Below are 22,468 nucleotides of genomic sequence, written 5' to 3'. Positions count from 1 at the left end.
TATAATAGACTGAAAAATGAAAACAAATTCTAGATTAGCAGCATTCTTGATTCAACGTCAATCCAATAATGATGAACATCATTTTGGGTCTTTATGGAGACAAAAAAGCAAATCAAGAATTATTTATTAACCTAGCATCCAAAGGCGGTACAAGATTTTCAAATAATATTATTAATCACCTATAAGAATGGTGTTCAAGAGGAATAGCAGATTGGCACAAGCCTCATACAACAAAACTTGATTAATATAATAATGGACATATCCTATCCAAAAATATAATCATGGATGTAAAATAGGCAATTAGACAATACATGGATCATTTAAAATAAAAGAGGGAAGACATATTCATAAAACAGAATAGACTAACAACTTCTATACCATAAATCCATCAAATACAAATTCAATGTGAATTCATTGCTGCTGAAGTTGAAAAGTTGACTCAACCAAACTCATTTCACTTGACTAATCTATAGTATATGTATAAAATCCTTACCTACAGATAATTAGATTAGAGATGGAACTCTTAAATTCATGAAGGAAAATATATCCACCAAGCTGCATCATTATATATTTAATGTAAATTCACAGCCATGATATATCACAGCCTATCAAGTTTCTGAATCTCAACCCAAACCAGTTTTAATCAGCATGTAGATTCATAATGCTGGTAATGAGAAAATACCCCAGTCAAGATTGTGTACAGTTATATATCCAGAATAGGTAACAGTGTATTAAGAATGTCAGTCATACACACACATGCATGCACATGCACGCACACACACACACATTCCTACTTTTTCAAGAATTAACTATAAAATTGCAACACCCAGTGCACAAAGCTCCCACACCATTTAAGGGGTTTGGGAAGGATATAATATATGCAGCCTTACCTTCACACTCTACTTTCATGACTTAAACATGTGACCTTGAGGCTGGGTCCAACAGCTTTACATCTTTACTACTTAATGGTATAGATATTTTCTTTATTTCAGATTATGACAGTTGCAAGAATTGTATTTCTATATAAGCATGTACAAGTAAATGTCCAGAACTCAAGAAGACATATTCTGGCAAACACAAAGTTAACATTGACCTGTCATTCGTGCTCCTCATGCTCCTATGTCATTCTTTTCCATAGACATGACTGAAAAATAGAAGCCATCCAGCATAAATAGTCAGGCCAATGCTCATGATTCATCATAGAACTTTCAAAAATCCAAGTGATGATACACCATGATGCAGGTAATCCATGAAAGAGCAATCATTCACAGCCTAACAATATAAAGAAGAATGCTAGAAAAAATGGTATCAATAAATCATAAATCAGAATTTCTATACTTTTCTCTTGCCGAACTAAAGCCTTCAATAGTCCCCATCTCCTCGGCATGCATCACCATCCTACTTAACATGTCAAACCCCATTGCAAACAAAATGGGGAAAGTATTTGCAAAGCCGAAATCCTTCAGATGCCATAAACTGAGCTTCATGCTCGTCATTAACAATGAAGGACAGAAAAACAGGAAAGATGCAACTTCTAATACATTTCCTCTTTTGACATCATCCACCAGCCCATTATTAAGTAACCCAAAAAGCATCCGAAATCATTTTATCCTTAATAAAAACGCACTCTGAGATATACTCACAAGCCAAAAAAACTGCTTTTTCGAAATTCCAGAGTGAAACCACCAGAGCTGGCACAATCTTTATAAAAATAAATAAATAAAAGAGCATCTGTCCCAAAAATAGAAAAAATTACCTCTTCCTCTTCAAAAAGCCAATCCAACCACTGGGCCTTGTCCTCAGTAATGGGATATCAATCCTACCCTCTAGGTCTTAGAGGAGCATTATCTGTATATAAATTCCTGTAAAACTTAGTGCCCTTCTGCTGTTGATCTCTGCCCATGAATGACAACTCCTGAATGTAACTGCAATCCCTCAAAAAATTCTTCCTCTTCCTATCAGGTAGCAAGGCAAGCCTATGAAACAATCATGCATTGCAATCTCCTGTCTTGGTCCACCTCACCCTGGATTTCTACCTCCAGCATACTCTTTTTCTTCCTACCAAGGCAAATCTATGAAAACCATGTATTCAATTGTTAAAAACCTTGATTATAAATTGTTGATCCAAAACCTGGCAGCTTCAGCTTTTAGGTAAAGTAGTAATCTAACGTGTTGTCAGAGCTCTGGTTGCCAGGAGGTCCTGGGTTCTAGTGTGGTTGCCCTTGGTCACCGTATGGTGGTTAAAAATTATCTTTATTTCCAGTAATGGGTGTTATTTATCACTTTTTTTTATCTCCACGTGCAATCGGGCGGGAGACTGTTAAAAAGTTTGATATACATTGCTGGCCCAAAACCTAACAGCTTAAGATTTTAGGTAAAGTGATCATCTAACAGCAATCTCCTTTCTTGGCCCACTTAATCCAAAATCTATGCCACTCTGTCTTTTTCAATAAAACCTTTTCCAACTCATTCTTCAAATTAACTAGCCTAGATTTTGAAAACTCACTTTCCTCTGACCCACTAATATATGCTATTCTGAGCAGAAGTCTGACCAAGTCATGCAAAACACTACAAAATGAAAATTTGTGTTAGTCGAATTTTTCCTCTGACCCATTGCAGCACTTTCTGCTAGGCTTCCAACAGCCAAGGAGATTTTGACATACCCCTTAGAGCATTTAAGGCAGATCTCCATATCCTCCAAAGAAAAGTTTTGGAGGAGATGGAAATTTGTCTTAGTCGAATTTTTCCTCTTCTTGGCATTCTGATGGGGATCAACATACACCTCGAGTATCTTTCGTGGATATTGTGACACATGAACGACCACCCAAAGTCCACCATTGATGTGAACTTTATTTGCAGCAATTGAAGCTTCTTTTAGAAGCTAGCTTGGAAAGAGGATGACAGCTTGCAAGTCAAAGAGTCTTGGTTTTTCAAGAAGCATGACAACTTGCAAGTCAAAGAGTCTTGGGTTTTCAAGAAGCATTTATTTCATTTTAAGTTCCTAGACTCCACTATCATAATTATTCTAGCTCCTAGGCACCTATTTCCTATGACAAACTATTTCCTAGGAACCTCATTACCTATGTTTTAAATGTTTTATTTTACTTTTGTATTTTTTTAATCTTTTAAGAAGCCATGTGCAAGTCAAGTGCACGTAAGGCTATAAATATGTCATCACTTGTATTGTAAAAGGCATCTTGCATTATCAATTAAAAAAAAAAAGAAGCTTTTGCTTGAATATGTGAATCTTGTTCCTCTCCTTGTGAGTGGTGTGAGGCTACGTTTTGTCTCCGCGGAGATTGGGTGGTGAGAGACCACGACAACATCAATGTCATCATCAACACTACACACCCACACCTCTTTCATAGCCCACAGCCACAACCACCTCAAGCTTCATTCTTGTCTCAAGATTCCTAAGGATCAACAAGCTTGTTCGTGGTGCGATTGAGTACTCGTGTGTCTTGGTGTTTGACATTCCGAACCTTTTGGTAAGCTCGTTTCAATTCCTTGTTTGTGACCATCTAAAACAGCCCCTAAAAGTACCTTGTAAGCCTTGAAACTCTACCCGAAGTCTTGATTGAAAAAACTTGTTAATTCTCTTTGAATCTTCCTAGATTTTCAACATGAACATGCTTTCTAGTACGATGCTTAGGGATATTTGATTTTTATGCTAGGGCTTGTGATCTAAGATTTCTAATATAACATCTTTTAAAGGGAACTTGATTACTTGAATGAAATGATCAACTAGGGGCTTTGAACCAAATCATATATGTTTTTAAAATCCCAACAACTTGTGATCATTAGAATATGTTTGTGATGCTCATGCTTGGTTAATTCAATTCTTCTCATAGATTGTGATATTGTCTGTGTGCTACAAAGAGGGTCAACTGTAGGACTTGCACCTAATCCCTCTCACCATTTTTGGGGTTGTGTGGAGGGAAACGAATAGACGGGTTTTTGAAGGAGTTGAAATGACACTTACCATCAAGTATAGGTGGTCAAGTTTTTCCAATTTTTTTTAAAACCAGATTGGATTTATGGATAGTACAGTATGGATATACACACTGTTTTTAAATCTTTGGACTTCTACTATGTACACTCTCTTCTCTTCTTTTGTACTTGAATTTAGTACCCCCCCCCCCCCCGGCGGCGGGGATGAAATGAGGCTTTTATTTATTAAAAAAAATACCAATAAAGGTCCAAAACATAATTACTAAAAAAAAGATCATGACTTTAAATGAAAAAATCGTTGTTCATTTTCATTTTTTTAAGAAATTAAAAAAATAAAACATATATGCAGGATTACATCAGGGGGCAGATCTTAGTAAGATCTAGATGCACAATGACCCCTCCAAAAGTTTTGAAAAGCCTTGTATATACAATACAAGCACAAGGGCCTTCTAAAGCCCTTTCAAAAGATTTGGACAATTTTCAATCAGTGAGTGTGATTTCTTGGCTCATGCTCAATTTGGCACGAGGCGCAGTTTCCCCACAAGCTTCTACATGTTAACTTTTTTTTAAAAAAAATATAGCGTAAATTAATGTGACGTTATAGAATAAATTAATGTGATGTTATATTTCATGAAAAATATAATTATATTACAAGTAACAATGTTGACAATAACTTGCAAATACATAGATATAATTTTATTCTGACCCATTCAAAAATATATTTCAAGCTCTGGCATTGCATGCAATGGCATTTAGTCAAGATTAAATATCCATAGATCACAAGGATAGAGACATTTAAAAACCAAAAAAAAAAAACGAAAAAGAAAAAAAGGCAAGTATAAAACATATATTCCATGAAATATGAAAAACAGGAAGAATTAAATTTTCAAATTTGGCTCAAGACAAGAGTGAGAAATTTGGTTTTGGAAAAACTCAATGAGGGAATGGGAGAAAAGTGATGTTGAAAAAGGATCCAATAGCTGTGAATAGGTTTTGGCAAGAGAACATGGCAAAACTTAATTGTCACATTTACTAAAGTAAAATTTGATATAGCCATGTAGGTTTATAGGTATGGGGCCAGGAACTCTTTCCACTGATCCCAATATATTTCAGGTAGATGTTTCAAGCGCTTCCGGAACTTTTAAACATGTCTATGGTTAAACTTACAATTTCAGCATAGTTGCTACACCAAATAGCCACTGTTACATGAGATTTCTCTTAAGTTGTCCATGGAATCATAGTTGTCCAAACTCCTAATTTAAGTCATCACAAGACTAATGTCTGATACTCTGATAACTTTATTTTATAAGAGTCTTGAGTTCAAAAGGGCATCAAGGGGGTACCAAACCAACTATAGAAAAAAATTACTTCGAAAAAAAAAAAAACCAAAAAACCAAAAAAAAAAACAAAATCAAAACTCTGCTACCTGTTCACCATACTCTGCCAGTAACATAAACAGTTTACTCATCAGTGAAATTCCTACTAATAAACTCTATGCCTTCGAAAGCTCTCCTATTCCTTTCCTTCCACATATTACAAAATATAGTTAACAGAATAACAAAGATTGTTTTCTCCTCTCACTATTTTAGAATCTTATTTCCTGCTCAAGCCTAAAGTTCTTTATAAGCAGTCTCAGCTGAGACCTGTTGCTGTCACATCATGTTCAAAGCCACCTTCAACAGCTTCCCCATCCACCAGCAATGAAGGAATATGGCTTTAAGGGCAGAACAGTTTCCAACACCTCCTTGCAGAGATAGCAACTATTTACCAATATCTAACCTCATTTTTTCAGTTAATCAGACATTAACACTCTCCCAAGTTGTTTCCCATGCCAGGAAAGCTACCTGGCTCAGGCTGATAGTTTTCTGTATTATCCTTGAGGGTAAATGTTACTGCCCCTTCCTTCCCCTGCTCTTAAGCAGTTCTTGTGGTAAGATCTAACAGTGTATCTACCTCCATGATCCAGATTGCAGTTGATTCTATCTTCCCCTTGGACCACACATAACAGTATAGGAAATTCAAAGAATTAGAAATGAGCTCCATATCCCAATCTAGCACCATCATTTCTAAATCCACATTCCAAAAGGTTCTGCTATCTGCAATGTGACAAATGATAACAAAGGCAACACCAAAGCTTCCTCTTTTTATTTTTTGGAGAGAAAAGAAGCTTCATTTAAAGATAGCAAGGAGAGAAGGAAACAATGAAGGAGAGCAAGAAGTCCTCAAGAAACGTTAAAAAGAAAATAAACAACTACTTAAAATAAACAAAGGCACTGCCATGGTTTTAAAAACGGTAACGGTCGCAGCTGTCAATGCTGTTACATGACGGGTAATGACAACCGCATCCGTGAATTCATTTTTTGCATTAGCAAACTTCTTAAGAACATATATATGCACATGTTTTGATCCCATAATCCTTATACTAATCAATTTAAATATAACATATACTACAAGCATTGGATGTCATGTTGGTTGCTTTAGTTGCTACTGGCGAGAAGTATGCATCTGCTAATTTTCACTACTTTATCGAGATTGTAAGTGAAATTCAAACTAAGAAATCTTAAATATAAAGAAATATAAAATATAGAATGCCATATTTTGTACTTTTCTAGTTTTTAAGAGAATTTTTTTGTCAACCAAAAAATAAAATATATAATTTCATATGCTAAACAAGAACAAAGATGCGTACAATAGAATGTACTTTAGTCTCCAAACTAGATGCAAGAAAAACATTAAAAAAAAAAAAAAAAATTTTGAAAGAACTTAGAATACAAACAAAAGTAATTTAAAGAGAGAAAAAGTAGAGTTTATTTTAATGGTAATTATTGAAAGACTGCATATAAATGGAAAATAAAAATGCATACTAAATATCAAGGAAAATAAATCCAAAAATGAAATTTTTTTAAATAAAAAAGTCACCAAGTAAACAAACCAACTTAAAATTGAATTTCCAACCTTTGAAAAAGGGAAAAGAAAGGATAAAAAAAAAAAAAAACCTAGGACGACTCAAAAACCAATTTCAGTCATTCACAACCAGTCTGGCACTATAAAGGTCCGTAATGGCCATTACAGACTGTTACCATTGTCAACCAAAGCAGCTCCAAGATATCGCCCCATAACAATCTCAAAAGCCACTGATACTGTCACGTAACTTCCATAACGACCATTACACACATATTTTTAAAACTATGAGCACCGCACAAACGGCATAATTCCACAGCCTCTTGCATCCTTACATTTCCAAAACCAGGACAGGAAATAGTCAGGAGCTCCTCCACCGATTTTGGACCAACACACACTTCACCAGGAAATCAAAAATGTGTATTCCACAAGCCCCATGCAAATGGACAGTGTAAAATGAATGAGACACATCCTTGGACCTAGTTTCACACATAAAACACATAAGCTTCTTTATTTAATGCCACCAAGAAAACATCTGAAAATATATATTTTAAATGTTGACCTCCACAGTACCTATCCTTCCACAAATAAACCCTTTCTCTTTTGCCAACAATAAATTCTGTTTGAAGGAACAACTCTTCACAGTCCCTTCTTATCCACTTCGACGCCCCCATTCTACAGGGTTCTCTAATTTCCCTAGTGGCACACCCATTCCCATCAAGCTCATACTCGCTCTTAGTGATTTTCCAACATGGATACCCACCTTGCTCCATGAATCACCAATTTCATTTCCCAAGGAGGGCTTGGTTGAGGGAGACGATATCTCTGACCCTAACAATTTCTCAGTTTACAAGACGATATCTAAATCCCTCTCCTACATTGCCACAAAGGATGGGAGAGAGACATGAAGTAGACCAGTAGGTTCGATAAGGTAATCTCAATCATGGTTTTAAATAATGGCCACAATCGCTATGTAAAGTAGTCATGTAACATTTTTTTGGGTTCTCGATATCATTGTTAAACACCGTGAAATTAGTGGGAAGAAAAATCATGGTCGTAGCAGCCGTTACAAACCATGACCGTTACATAAAGGCTGCTACAGCCATTATGTAACCACCACAAGGCCATTGCGACAAAAAATCAATATTTTATAGTTTACTTTTTTTTTCTCTAATTTTATTTTTTCCCCTATTCATAAGTCATTCTCAATATACTATGGGGAGGGGGAACATTACATCTGCTTCCTGTTATGTAACATCTGCTATTCCCACTTCCCGTTGTATCTGTTACCGTTACATTACATTACATTACCCGCTACCACGACTTAAAACATGCTCTCAATATGGATAAAGCCTTTTCCCTTTGACAAAAACTTGCTTTTCCAACCCTTGATAAGTTGCTCTTAATGCAAGTAAACCTCCTCCCCTTTGACAAAAAATTGCTCCCCCAAGTCTCTATTTTTTTATCAAACTTATCAATTATGGAAGTTCATAAGGATTTCTCCTTAATTTGGCACCAAACGGCAGCTCTAGTAAGCCGAAGGAAGCTTCCCCACCTTAAACAAAAAATTCTGTCCCAATAGACCAACATCCAACCCATCTATAATAGGAATCAACTCACTTTTCCTTAAATTCACCTTCAGCCCCAGAGATTGCTTCAGAACACAAAAGAACACATCTCAAACTAAGAATTTTATCTCCCGCAGCTGTAAACATTTTTCCTATACCCTCCCAACATTGAAGCCTTACAAGAGATTGACCTCCAATGCCCTCCTTAACATCTTGCTAAGTGCTTCCATGACAAGGATGAATAATGAAGGACATAGTGGAGCTCCTTGCCTCAACCAGCTTGATGATTCGAATGAATTCCGAGGTTACCATTGATAAGAATTGAGAAAATTCGAGTGGAAATGCATTTTTTTAGCCCAAGAAACCTATTTTTATAGAAGGCCATTTTCCCTAATTAGAAGTTCCAACTTACATGATCAAAAGCCTCCTCCATGTCTAGTTTACACTCATACCTGTCTCTCCACTTTCCACATGGGAATCAAGAAGCACTGGCACATAGCATAGGCAGATAACCATACATCAATGATACATTTTTTAAAAGACTAGGAGACGGCATGCAGGGATACAGTAATTAATTAATCTTAAGAAGTACATATTTTAGGCATATTTTGCATTAGTTTTTACATTTTATATGTAAAACATTGCAGCAAAGTAAATTGAAAATGAATTATATGCATTATTAATTGCACATTTAACATTCATACCTGCATTCATATTTCATAATTTGACACTACACATCCATAAAATTACAATCACATTCGTAACATAATCATAAAAGTATCATTAGCAAAGAAAAACTATCCAATAGCAACCAGGCAACTAGCAATAAGTAGCATGGAAAACATTGATCCAAGCACAACTACAAATCTAACCCAAAAAAAATGTGTCAAGAAGAGTAGCGAGCACACCCAAAACATGTCGGGCTGTGTTGAGAAGTGTTAGAGCTGTGTCAAAAAATAAAATTAATTAATTTAATTTTCAACACATATTAGCCACATGTCCGTCTACCATCAGTCAAATATTAGCACTCAAAGGTTCTTGGAGTATTAGTGCCATGGTTTTAAATTGCGGTAGCAGGTAGCTTAACATAATAGTAACGGATGTAACGGGAAGGGGGAGTAGCAGATGTTACATAATGGGAAGCGGGTGTAATGGCCTTTTTGAAGCACACACAACCTTGTGCGTATTAGTGAACTTACATGTTTTAAGCTTTTAGCCCTTCTTAGAAAGAATTTTAGTGTATTTTGGATCCTTCGGTTCGAGTAACTAAGTTTTTTGGTAAGGGCAACAAGTTTACATTTGTTTTAAACCACCATTGATAGAAAAATTACGCGTATGTACGTATTTATACATCTCATTGTTCTTATCTGTGATAAATTCTTGTGTACTAAATTAATTAATAAAACAAGATACATTATACACTCCATTAATCTATTAGACACATAAGACATACGAATAATACAAATATAAAATAGCTAGAAAATAAAGAAGGTTGAAGTTGAAAAATATAGAACATAAACATCACATTACTAATATTGTCAAAATAAAATATTTTCCTAAGTTAGTATTTTCAAATTGTTAATTAATGCAACTCTTGTGAGTATTTAAAGAAACAGTAAATTTTGTATCAATGTCATCCTCATTATAATATTTTCCCCTCTCGACATATGGTATATTGAGAATGATTTATGAATGAGACGGAAAAAGTGAGAAGTAAAAAAATAAAATAATTTTTTTGACGTAATAGCCCTGTAGCGGTTACATAACGATCGCAGTCCGTAATGGCCGCTACAGTTGTGATTTTTCTTCCCACCAATTTCTCGGTGTGTAACGGTATCAGTAACCCAAAAAACAGTTATGTAACAGCGTTACGTAACGGGCGTGGCCTTTATTTAAAACCATGATTAGTGCTTCCTATCGCAGGAGACCACCACCTTTTTAACCATAATAGTTGCATCAATAATTTGTTCCTTCAACAAAAGAATTTTGAAGAAGTACCACTACCGTGTTGTACCACCTCATTCAGCCTCAAAACCAAAATTTCAAGATAATTTATACATAAGTCATGTTAAAATAAAGCGAAAAGGAGATAAAAGATCCCCTCGTCTCACACCCTAGAGGCTGAAAACCAAGTCTTGGATTCTCCATTGATAATCACTAAAGACGACGTAGAAGCAAGAAACCTCCGATCCATCATCTCTATTTTGAACAAACACACTTCTTATCTTCTCAAAAAACCATCTTAAAAATTGAACCTTTCTTCTTGCTCCTCTTGATGTCTAACAACCCCAATAACTACAGCGATGAAATCCAAAATAGATCTCATACCAATAAATGTTAACGGAGAACTAGAAAAGTCACTCCCTATCACATGTATAATCCATTCCTCAAGGACCTTATTAGAGATAATCATATAAACACTTATTGTCAATTTAATACATAGGAATCATTAATTCTAACCAAGTGATCCTTCTTTGAAACTAAAGCTATAAAAGTAGAGTTCAAACTTCTACGAATCTCATCATTAACATGGAACTCCCAAAACAATTTCATCAAACCAACCTCAGTCCCATCCCAACATCTCTGAAACTGAGGCAAATCCATCTAGCCTAGGGGTTTTCCTACCTATCCATACTAAGCACTAGCTTGTTAACCTCCTCCTCAAAGCCCTTTCAACTAAAATTTTTTATAATTAGAAAAGGAACACCAATCCAATGCTCAACATAGGACAGCATTTTCCTTCTTATAAATATTTCTATAAAACTTGGTAATCTCCTCTTCAATGGCATACAAAATCCTAACAAAACCACCTTTATCAAACTCCAAATCTTTAATCATGCTCTCCCTCTATCGACAAGCAGCTATTTTGTGAAAACGTTTCGTATATAGTTCCCATCCTTGGCTCATTTAAACAACATTTTTCCCCAAATCATATCATTTTTCAACAAAAACAATTCCTCCAAATCTTTCTTAAGAGGCACCGTCCCATAGTGTCATGGGCCGAACACTTCAAACTTTGTGAAGGATTGTGTACCACAAGTACACAGTCACAACAATTGAATGAAAAGAAAGCGGAAATAGCAAGTAATTTGTGAAAGAAAATGGCAAGCAAGCGATAAACACTAATGTAATTCATTAACATCACCTCCATAAGCAACCTATGTTGAGCAAGGGAAGCAAGTAGGCAAAACAAAAGCTAGTGAATTACAAGACTAATGAACACTCACCCTCCCCTAAAAAGCTTTATATGTTATTTTACCTCTAGCACTAGGAAACATCAAATTATCTGAGGTTTCATACTCCCACTTTATGCTAAGGCTTACACATACTCAAAGCATAAAACCTATACTACTATTTACATGATGGTAACCCATCGCTACATGTAAGGCAAGCGGTCACAGGCAAGCATAATGCCCTAAACAAGCTTGGCTCGTGACATTCTACCCCACTTATGTGGTCAACGTCCTTCTAGATTTTGACGCTAAGTACATTTCTACTTTGTCCACGAATAGTTGCAAGTCTTTTGCTGAAATCCATTTGATTTCTTTGTATCGAAGGCTTTTTCACTTCACTAAGAACTAGTACCACTTCTTCTTGGATGATGTGAACTCTGTGATTACAAGGATGACTTCAACTTCTCTTCTGTCTGGTTATGCTCTCTTCAATGTTGCTCTAGTTGGCTGAATTATGCTTAGATCTTCATTGTCAGCATTGAATGTCTTAAGGTAGCTAACATAAAACACAAGATTCATTTGCATCCAAGTCAGAGGATCAACCTTGTAAGAGGCTTCCCCAACTTTAGCCAAGATGGGAAATAGTACTTAATATTTGCGAAGTAGTCTCTTATCTCAACCCAATAATAACATCATCTATTCAAGATGGAGCTCAATAAGCACCAAGTCTCACACATTGAAGCGCAACATGGATCTTCTCCCTTGATCTACCCACTTCTTCATCTGCTTGGAAGTTTTCTCTAGGTAAGCTCAGGCGATCTTTGCATTCTATCTCCATTCCTTGATGGAGACATGTTTTTGGACTCTTTCCTTTGTATGGATCATCAACAATGTGAGGGAACAACGGTTGTTGGCCTATAAGAAGCTCAAAAGGACTCTAATTGGTTGTTGAGTTCTTTTGGGCATTGAAACAGAATTGAGTCATATCGAGTAGCTATACCCAATTCTTCTAATTGGCAATGACGAAATGGTGCAAGAACTCTTCGAGCATCCTGTTGAATCTCTCTATCTATCCATCTGTCTGCAAGTGCTAACTCAAAGAGGTGTCAAGCTGTGAACCGAGGATGCTGAAAAGTTTTGTCTAGAAGTTGCCTTTGAATCTTGAGTCTTAGGCATTGATGATGTCTTGGGGAACACCTCAATATTTCACTATATGTTTAGAAAACAATTGTGTTGTCTCCTTTGTCGAACAATACTTTGGTGCAGGTATGATTCGTATGAAAGTATCTTACTTTGAAACTTGTCAATAACCATAAGTATAGACCTCATGCCCCTCCCACTCTGAGCAAGCTAGTGATGAAGTCAAGTGAAACATTCTCCTACGGTACGGTCAGTAGAAGAGGCAAAGCTGCTCCAACAGCCCTGCAATCCTTTTTTGCTCCACCTTACTTTGTTGGAAGGTGAAACAAATTCGGGTATACTGGACCACATCATCACATGTGTGGATAGTAATACCTCTACTTCAGCAATGCCAAAGTATGATGCCATCCTAGATAACATGCCCATGTGGTGTCACGACACTCTCAGCAATGTCTTCTACAGATCTCCAGCTCAGGGCAAAAAAGACCGATTACCATGTGTCGTCGGCAATCCATCTTCTAACCAAAGCTTGTGAGCTTTGCCCTCATCCACCAACTTTAGGGCAACTAGGTCTTGGCCAAGGTTCTCTTTAATGCACTCTGGCATTGTCATGGTAACCTTACTGTCAAGTGTGTTACCATCCGTAAGGCCACAAGATCGACCTTCTTACTTAGTGCATTTGCAACTTGATTCATCTACCCCGCCTTGTGCTCAAATAAGAAATAAAAAACAATCAGGAATTCTTGCCAACAAGCCTAGTTAAGTCATAATTTTGGGTGTGTAAAGAAGTGACTAACAATTATCTATTTTCACCACAAACTTCGACCAAAGTAGGTAATGCTGTCATATATGAAGACGATGTATCACCACTAGCATCTCCAACCCTTGAGTTGTGTACCTCCGTGCAGCTTCATTAAACTTACGGATCTCATGTGCAATAGGATGCCCATCCTACAAAAAGACTACCACAAGGGCATAATTCGATGCATGTCTTTACCTCGAAGGTTTTCAAGATGTCCGAGAGAGAAAGTACCCAAGCTTTTATCATGGCATCCTTCAAGTTGTCAAAGGCTTCCTCGCAATTCTCTATGCAATTCCAATCTTGAATAGCTCTCACATTCTCCATATCCATCAAGATATGACCTTGCTTAATCACATAACCAAGGAATTTGATGCTCTTTTGAGCGAAAGAGTACTTCTCTCTCTCACATAAATAATGTTCTCCTTCAGCTTGTTGAAAACCTTCCACAAATGCTCTTTATGTTCCTTGGGAGTGGAACTACAAACAACGATGTCATCCAGGCATACCACGACAAACTTGTTCAAGTACTCAAGAAATACTTGGTTCATCAAGGAGCAAAACGTTGCTAGTGCATTTGTCAACCCAAAACACATCAGCAATCACACATGTCGTCTTCGGTACATCCCTGTTTGCTATCCTCACCTAATAGTAGTCTAACCACAAATCAAGTTCAGTGAAGTATTTTGCATGACTTTGTTGATCAAAGAAATCAGCAATCAATGGAACAGGATAATTACTTGTTGCACAGAGTCACCTTGTTGAGTGCACGGTGCTCCACACACATTCTCATGCTCCCATCATGTTTCCTTTGAAACAACACCAATATGATCCGAACAATGCTTTAAAAGAACGCATATAACCCGCTTCCAATAACTCATCAAGTTGTTTTTTTAACTCTACTAACTCTAGAGGCGCCATCTAATATGGCCTTCTAACAGGCGACTTCACTCCTAGAAACAACTCAATTTCATGCTCCACAACTCGTGTGGAGGCAATTTGTGAGGTAGCTTGTCTTTCATCACAATTTTATTCTCATCCAACATAGCTTGGATGGTAGTAGGCACCCACTCTTAGCCAACATCTTCATTTACCACCAGTGTGGCAAGAAATATCTTCTCACCCCTTCTCAAACCCTTCTTAAGTTGCATGGTTGAGAGGAACTTCTCATCACCCCCTTTCTTTGCAACAACTTGCACCATGCAAGGGTGGTCGACCATCAAACAAAGGGAACTAGCAAACATCATCAATATCACCTTAGTCTCCCTCAAGAATTCCATTCCAAGTATCACTTGGAAATCATCTAATGACATAATTGTGAAATTTGCATTGTCTTGCCCACTGTCCAAGCTTTACAGTCACTTTGATGGCTACTCCCGAAGTAGGCTGATGTGCGCCTAAATATGTATATTTAGGCCCGCCAACTTAGTTTGTTAGGATGAGCTTTATGGTCTATTAATGCATATTTATTATATTTTTTGAGTTACTTTTGGTTTATCTTATATTTCAGGTATTTTGGAGCTTAAACTAAACAATTGGGTGTGAAAAAGTTGCTGCAAAGATATTCAATATTGGGCTCGTTGGATAGTGCTTGTCAAGTTGATCACAACGGTATCAAGATTGCATCATTCCGAGTTCGGTGTTTATGGGTTATGAGAGCTTGACGGTGTATAGAAGTTATTAGTTGATGTGGGCCCATAGCATTATTCAATTGGAAGAACTTGGTTTGAAGATTGACTATTTTATACAAAGTTGCAAAAGAAAGTCGTATAGGTGGCTGACACAACCAAAAAGAAAATATGGTAGTGGGGCCCAAAATTAATGATGGCAAAGAAAGGAGTTGCATATTCTTGCTTGCGTTAAAGTCAAGGTGAAGAAAGAGAAAGGGGTCACTTTTATGGGGGCCATGTTTCTTTTCCTCATAGTGGGCTAGCAAGCACGAAGCCCAACAACAAGGCCTAAACCTAAAACACAAATATTAAAGGAGGCAGAGATGCACACTGCAGAGAGCAGTAGGGGGGCCACACGAAGCACTACACGGAACAAAGAGAGCTACACATCAGCGTTTTTTCTCCCTTTTCTCAATGTTTTCCCTTCCCAAATATGTGATGTTTAACCTCATGATGAGCAGCTAATTTCATTGTACTTGGATTCGAAAGAACCCTAAATTGGTTCAATCCTAAATTGTTTCTCCATTCAATAAAAATTTATGTATTTATTGTTTAAATCGAATGTCTTGGCATGACTTTGATTTTCTGACTAATTAGGTTATTTTATACTTTGTGTTTACTAGAAGTTTAACAAAGAATCATTATGAACTAATTAGGTTGTTCTATTCTTTATATTTACCGAGAGGTCTAAAAAAGATTTATTGCAATTCATAATATGATGCCTAGATATTCATGCTTTTAGTATCTTGAATGAACTTTAATGTCATATTCCATAATACTAAATTAGCCTCTAGGTATTATGTGTTAGATTATTGAATGGGTAAATTGTTGGGATTGACTAATTAGGTGGATTCTAGGATTTGGGTGCACATTTATATATTGTTTGTTATTAATTCTACTTGCTTTCATTATTTACCGCTTACTTTAAATTTAGGAAAAATTCAAAATTCTTAGACTAGCAGGTAATTGGCCCATAAAAATTGTCCTTTTGAATTTTCTGTCAAGTCTCTACTAGATAGACCTCGTAACCACTAGTCTACTCTAGATTCGTGCACTTGAGAGTTAAAACACATTCAAAATTCAACAAGTTTTCATGATAGATACCACCCTTTTTAGGGGTGGCAGAACGAGTATAACTAGAGAAATCCCATTACTGAGAGCTCTCGGCCAAGGACTCTAAGAAGTCATAAGCATCAACGTCACTCAACTGAACAAAACACCCTTTGTTCATGGATTCAATGAGACTCATGTTTGCTTAAGTGAGTCCATTGTAGAAATATTGAACTAATCGCCAGAGTTCAAAACCATGATGAGGACATTTGATAAGGAGATTTTTAAAGGGGTCCCAACTCTCATAAAACAATTCATTCTCCTCCTGAGAAAAATCAGCAATTTCCCTACAAAGATCATTAGTCCTAGCCATGGGGAAAAAATTATTTAGGAATTTAGAAACCATGATCCCCCAAGAGGTTATGGACTGAGTAGGAAGAGAGTTTAGCCAAGCCTCGGCCTTTTCCTTGAGTGAAAAGGGAAAGAACCTAAGCCTAACCGATTCCTCATTGAAGTTTTGAAATTTGAATGTCGAGCATAAGTCTAGGAATTCCTTCACATGCAAGTAAGGGTATTCCCGCTCGAGCCCATAGAAAGTTGGTAAAAGAGCAATGATTTGGGGCTTTAGTTCAAAGTGGGTTTCCGTAGTGTTAGGCAACACAATGGAGGATGGCGGATTGGTGGTGATGGGAGAAAAAAAGTCCTTAAGGGGTTTTGGTTCTTCATCGTGGTCGGCCATAGTGAATATGGTGTTTTAACTCGCAAGTGCACGAATCTAGAGTAGACTAGTGGTTTCAAGGTCGATCCAGTAGAGACTTGACAGAAAATTCAAGAGGACAATTTTTATGGGCCAATTACCTAATGCTAGTCTAAGAATTTTGAATTTTTCTCGAATTTAAAATAAGCGGTAAATAATGAAAGCAAGTAGAATTAATAACAAACAATATATAAATGTGCACCCAAATCCTAGAATCCACCTAATTAGTCAATCCCAACAATTTACCCATTCAATAATCTAACACATAATACCTAGAGGCTAATCTAGTATTATGGAATATATGACATTAAAGTTCATTCAAGATACTAAAAGCATGAATATCTAGACATCATGTTATGAATTGCAATAATATTTTATTAGACCTCTCGGTAAAAAAAAAGAATAGAACAACCTAATTAGTTCATAATGATTCTTTGTTAAACTTCTGGTAAACAAAAAGAATAAAATAACTTAACTAGTCAGGAAATCAAAGTCATGCCAAGACATTCAATTTAAACAATAAATACAACAATTTTTATTGAATGGAGAAATAGTTTAGAATTGAACCAATTTAGGCTTCATCCGGATCCAAGTACAATGAAATAACCGCTCATCATGAGGTTAAACATCACATAATTGGGAAAGGAAAACATTGAGAAAAGGGAGAAAAAATGCTGATGTGTAGCTCTCTCTGTTCTGTGCAGTGCTTCATGCGGCTCCCCCGCTGCTCTCTGCAGTGTGCATCTCTGCCTCCTTTTATATTTGTGTTTTAGGTTTAGGTCTTCTTGTTGGGCTTCGTTCTTGCTAGCCCACTATGAGGAAAAGAAACATGGCCCCCATAAAAGTGACCCCTTTCTCTTTCTTCACCTTGACTTTAATGCAAGAATATGCAACTCCTTTCTTTGCCATCATTAATTTTGGGCCCCACTACCATATTTTCTTTTTGGTTGTGTCAGCCACCTATACAGCTTTCTTTTGCAACTTTGTATAAATTAGTCAATCTTCAAACCAAGTTCTTCCAATTGAATAATGCTATGGGCCCACATCAACTAATAACCTCCATACACTGTCAAGCTCTCATAACCCATAAACACCAAACTCGGAATGACGCAATTTTGATACTGTTGCGATAAGCTCGACGAGCACTATCCAACGAGCCCAATATCGAATCTCTTTGTAGCAACTTTTTCACACCCAATTATTTAGTTTAAGCTCCAAAATACCTGAAATATAAGATAAACCAAAAGTAACTCAAAAAATATAATAAATACGCATTATAAACCATAATGCTCATCCTAGCAAACTAAGTTAGCAGGACTAAATATACATATTTAGGCGCACATCATAGGCTAAGTTGTAGAGTTAACTGCTTTAATGCGTCATGAGTCCTTCTCTATGTTTAAGTTGAATCTCAATGCTTCTTGCCTACAAGACAAAGTTATGGGCAGTCCCTATCCACCATAACATGGGTGCTCTTCCTATTGATCCAAAGATCCACAAACATTAACCCTTTAGCCTAGGTAACTTCTGGTTCTTTCTTCTGCCTCACCAATGCATTAGGTAAGCACATTGCACCCATCCTCGTGGTTTCCTCCTCATCCTCATCATCTTGCATTAACCCCTCTGTAGTGGAAGCTTGTAATGCATTAAGTGATGACTTGTGAGGGAAATCAGCAATTCAGTGAGGGCCTCGACATAAGAAGCATGTCATCTTACCCTTAACATTGGGTGTGTTAAATGATCAAGATAATGAAACTTTCTTTGAACTTATGCCTGGGTGTTGGCTCCACTTTTGGGTTTTCCCTTCTTGAAAGATTTTCCTTTGTTTCTACCCACGCCACTCTCTTTGAACATTGTGGAACTCTCTCCAGCATAGTTAATCAAGTGTTCTACGGCAGCTTGTGTGGTAGGCATGTCTTGAACTCTTTGCCAATAAAGTTCTGCCCTTGCCCACAACTTCAACCCCTCAAGAAAATAGATTAACTTGTCTTTCTCTAACATGTCTCGAATATCCAATGCCAAAGCAAAAAACAGTTTCACATACTCCCTAATTGAACCATTGTGCTTAAGGTCTGTCAGTCTACATCAAGCATTGTACTCAACATTATTAGGAAAGAATTGGGCATTGAGCTCTCTCTTCAAGTCTGCTGAACAATTAATTACACAACATCCATTTTCTTCTCTCTTTTTTTTTAGCACAACGTCCACTTTATATCTTATTGTAATTGGTACACACCATAACTTAGCATCACCAACCAAGAACATTGTTGCGATAGATACTTCAACCTTTTTTGAGTTGGTCCACACAACACAAAAGTATTGCTCCATGTCAACTAAGAAGTTTTCTAACTCCTTAGCATCATAAGCACCTCCATATGTTATGGGTTCTAGCACCTTTTTCCCATAACAAGAACCATCTAGTTAATCTTGGTAGTCAAATCTGCCATCTAAGCCTATAAAGTTTCTACTATCGTGTGGAGGTCATCTTACATATCCATTGTAGAACCCTGTTAATGCTTTTGTGATCCCTCCAATGCATCAATACGTTTGCAATTTTGGCCATCCCCATGGCCACATTGTTGGTTGTGTCAGCCTACGCCTCTAGCGCTTCAATTCTCTCAATATTGGTTGGCATGGTCTCTTACCGATGCCTCACACAATCCCACCACAAAGGAAACCAAATTCACATAGCAATTAATTATGCTTTGATACCAATTCTCATGAGTTGAACACTTCACACCTTGTGAAGGGTCCAACAACACTAGCTAAAGCAATCTCAACTAGTCAAGCCAAGATTATTACAATTTACCACAAGTACACATTCGCAGCAATGGAATGAAAAGTAAGCAATTTATGAAAGCAAGTGGCAAGCAGATTGAAGCAACGTAATTCATTAACAATACCTCCGTAAGCAACGTGTTAAGCGAAGAAAGTAAGTAGGCTAACACATTTACAAACGCTAGTGAATTTTACAAGACTGATGAACACTCACTTTACATCAGGCTTATACATACTCAAAGCATAAAACTTGAACTAATACTTACATGATGGTAACTCATCTTGTGCACCAAAGGCAAGTAGTTACAAGCAAGCATAATGCTTTGAACAAGCTTTGCTCGTGACACATAGGAAGGGATGGGGTGATTGTCTAGCACTTGGATGACACTATTTTATTCTGGTCTAAAAATAGTATTTCTCTTTGCAATATTCTTACATAGAGGTCTTTGAGATAGTTTCTGGGCTTACTATTAAGTTAGGCAAGCGTGCTGCAGCCACTATTAATCTCAGTCTAAAGGTGACCTCTAGGTATGCTACTTATGTTGGTTGCGAGATCTTAAAATGGCCTCTGATTAATTTCGAAGTTCCATTGCATGGTAATCCTCCCCCTAAGAGGTTTAGAACTCAGTGATTGCTAAGGTTTCTAAATGCCTTCATGGCTGGAGGGTGCTCTTTTGTCATTAGGGAGGTTGCATCACATTAGTCCATGTGCATCTTTCCTCAATTCACTTTCATTTTTTATGCTTGTTTGAGCCTTCAAGGTTTGCAAGAGGCAGCTAATAGGTTGGAGATGATTATAAAAGATCTTATTTGGTCAGAGGTGGTGAGAGGAGGGATCACCATATGAGTTGGGAGTTTATTGGTTTGTCTAAGGACGAAAGGGGCTTGGGTCTCTGTAATTTGGAGTCTAAGAACATTTCCCTTGTGGGTGATTATGGCATTCTCCTTTGGATATTTCTATTTGCCATTTGATTATTAAGAGTAAATATGCCCCAAAATAGTATGAGTAGGATGCTAATATTGCAGCTAGAGTTTAGCATGAAAGCCTAGAAATCATTTCACATGTATCTCCCTATTTTCTTTCCTTGCACCAAATATATAGTGGGAGCTGATTGTAGAGTTCCATTTTTAGAAGGATCTTTGACTCAAAGAGCTTTCCTTTTAGGTTGTTTTCCCTTGTCTCCTCCATCTAACTTCACATCTTAAGGCATCTATTACCTCTTTTCTCATTATTGATAGAAATATTGTTCTTGAAACACTTTTCATAGGAATCTTAATGATAGGGACTAGGGAGATGAAGGAGCTTTCCTCAATCCCTAGGTTTTTTTTCTTATTGTAGGAAAGTTAAAATTTCGTGCTTGGATGCATTTGGTACAAGAACAACAACAAGCCTTAAGTCCCACTAGGTGGGGTCGGCTACATGAATCCTTTTCTGCCAATTCACCCGGTTGAGAGCATTTCCCTTTATTAGATTAAGGGCTATCAAATCCTTCCTCACTACCTTTTTCCAAGTTATTTTAAGACTACCCCTACCCCTTTCATGCCAAAAACAATAACTAACTCACTCCTCCTCACAGGTGCTCTTCAATGGGTGTTATGCTTAAATTATTGCATATATGCTTAATTTTTACTTTATCTTTTAATGTTATACCATTCATTCACCTTAACATCCACATTTAAGAAACTTTTACTTTTTGTACATGTTGTTTCTTAGTTGCCCAACATTCTGAACCATAAAGCATATTCGGCCTTATAGTCGTCTTACAAAACTTCCCTTTTAATTTTAAGGGTATTCTACGATCACACAACACACCTGACGCACTCCTCCACTTCACCTAACCTGGTTTAATTCTATATACTACATCTTCTAATTTCCCCTTCCACTTGCATAATAGACCCAAGACTTCTAAATCTATTAGTGCTATTAATCTCTTGAATATAAAGTTTAATATACTCTCCACTGCTACTCCTTACATTACTAAAATTACATTTCATATGTTCTGTCTTATTCCTACTTATCCTAAGCCTTTCAATCTCTAATGTGGCTCTCCAAAGTTCTAGCTTAGATTTTACTCCGATCCAACTCTCATCAATCAACACGATATCATTTGCAAACAACATATACCAAGGGATCTCATTTTGGATATTCCTAGTAAGTTCATCAATTACTAAAGTAAAAAGATAAGGACTCAAAGTGGAACCTTGGTGTACAACTATTGTGATTAGAAAATCTCTAGATTCCCCTCCTATAATCTAATGTTAGTCACTATTCTATCATACATATCCTTAATGATCGCAGTACATCTACTGCATACCCCCTTCTTTTCTAAGACCCACCGAAGAACTTCTCTAGGTACTCTGTCATATGATTTAACTCGGTCAATAAAAAACATAAGCAAGTCCCTCTTCTCTTCCCTGCACTTTTCCATTAAACTTCTTAAAAGATAAATAGCTTCTATTGTTGATCTCTTAGGCATAAAACCAAATTGATTTTCTAAATCCTCGTTTCTAGTCTTATTGTATGTTCAATAACCCTTCCCCATAATTTCATTGTATGACACGTAAACTTAATTCCACAATAGTTATTAGAGATTTGAATATCACCTTAGTTTTTGTATAGTGGTACTAACGTACTTTCCCTCCATTCTTCGAGCATTTTCTTGGTTTTTATGATAGTGTTG

The 22,468-nt window shown here is 36.8% G+C and overlaps 1 protein-coding gene and 1 non-coding gene across 3 annotated transcripts in view; one reads left to right on the top strand and one right to left on the bottom strand.

The window, feature by feature from the left end:
- Nucleotides 1-22,468, bottom strand: part of LOC131152126 (serine/threonine protein phosphatase 2A regulatory subunit B''alpha-like) — a 79,717-nt gene that overhangs the window by 8,463 nt on the left and 48,786 nt on the right. The window lies entirely within an intron of this gene.
- Nucleotides 16,504-16,610, top strand: LOC131152458 (small nucleolar RNA R71). Its single transcript, XR_009135959.1, has one exon. It is a non-coding gene; the product is annotated as a small nucleolar RNA R71 (small nucleolar RNA).

Source organism: Malania oleifera, chromosome 3 (genome assembly GCF_029873635.1).
Source record: "Malania oleifera isolate guangnan ecotype guangnan chromosome 3, ASM2987363v1, whole genome shotgun sequence".
NCBI lineage: Eukaryota > Viridiplantae > Streptophyta > Magnoliopsida > Santalales > Ximeniaceae > Malania > Malania oleifera.
Note: the sequence above shows the minus strand (reverse complement) of the source record. Positions and strands in the feature narration are given on the sequence as shown.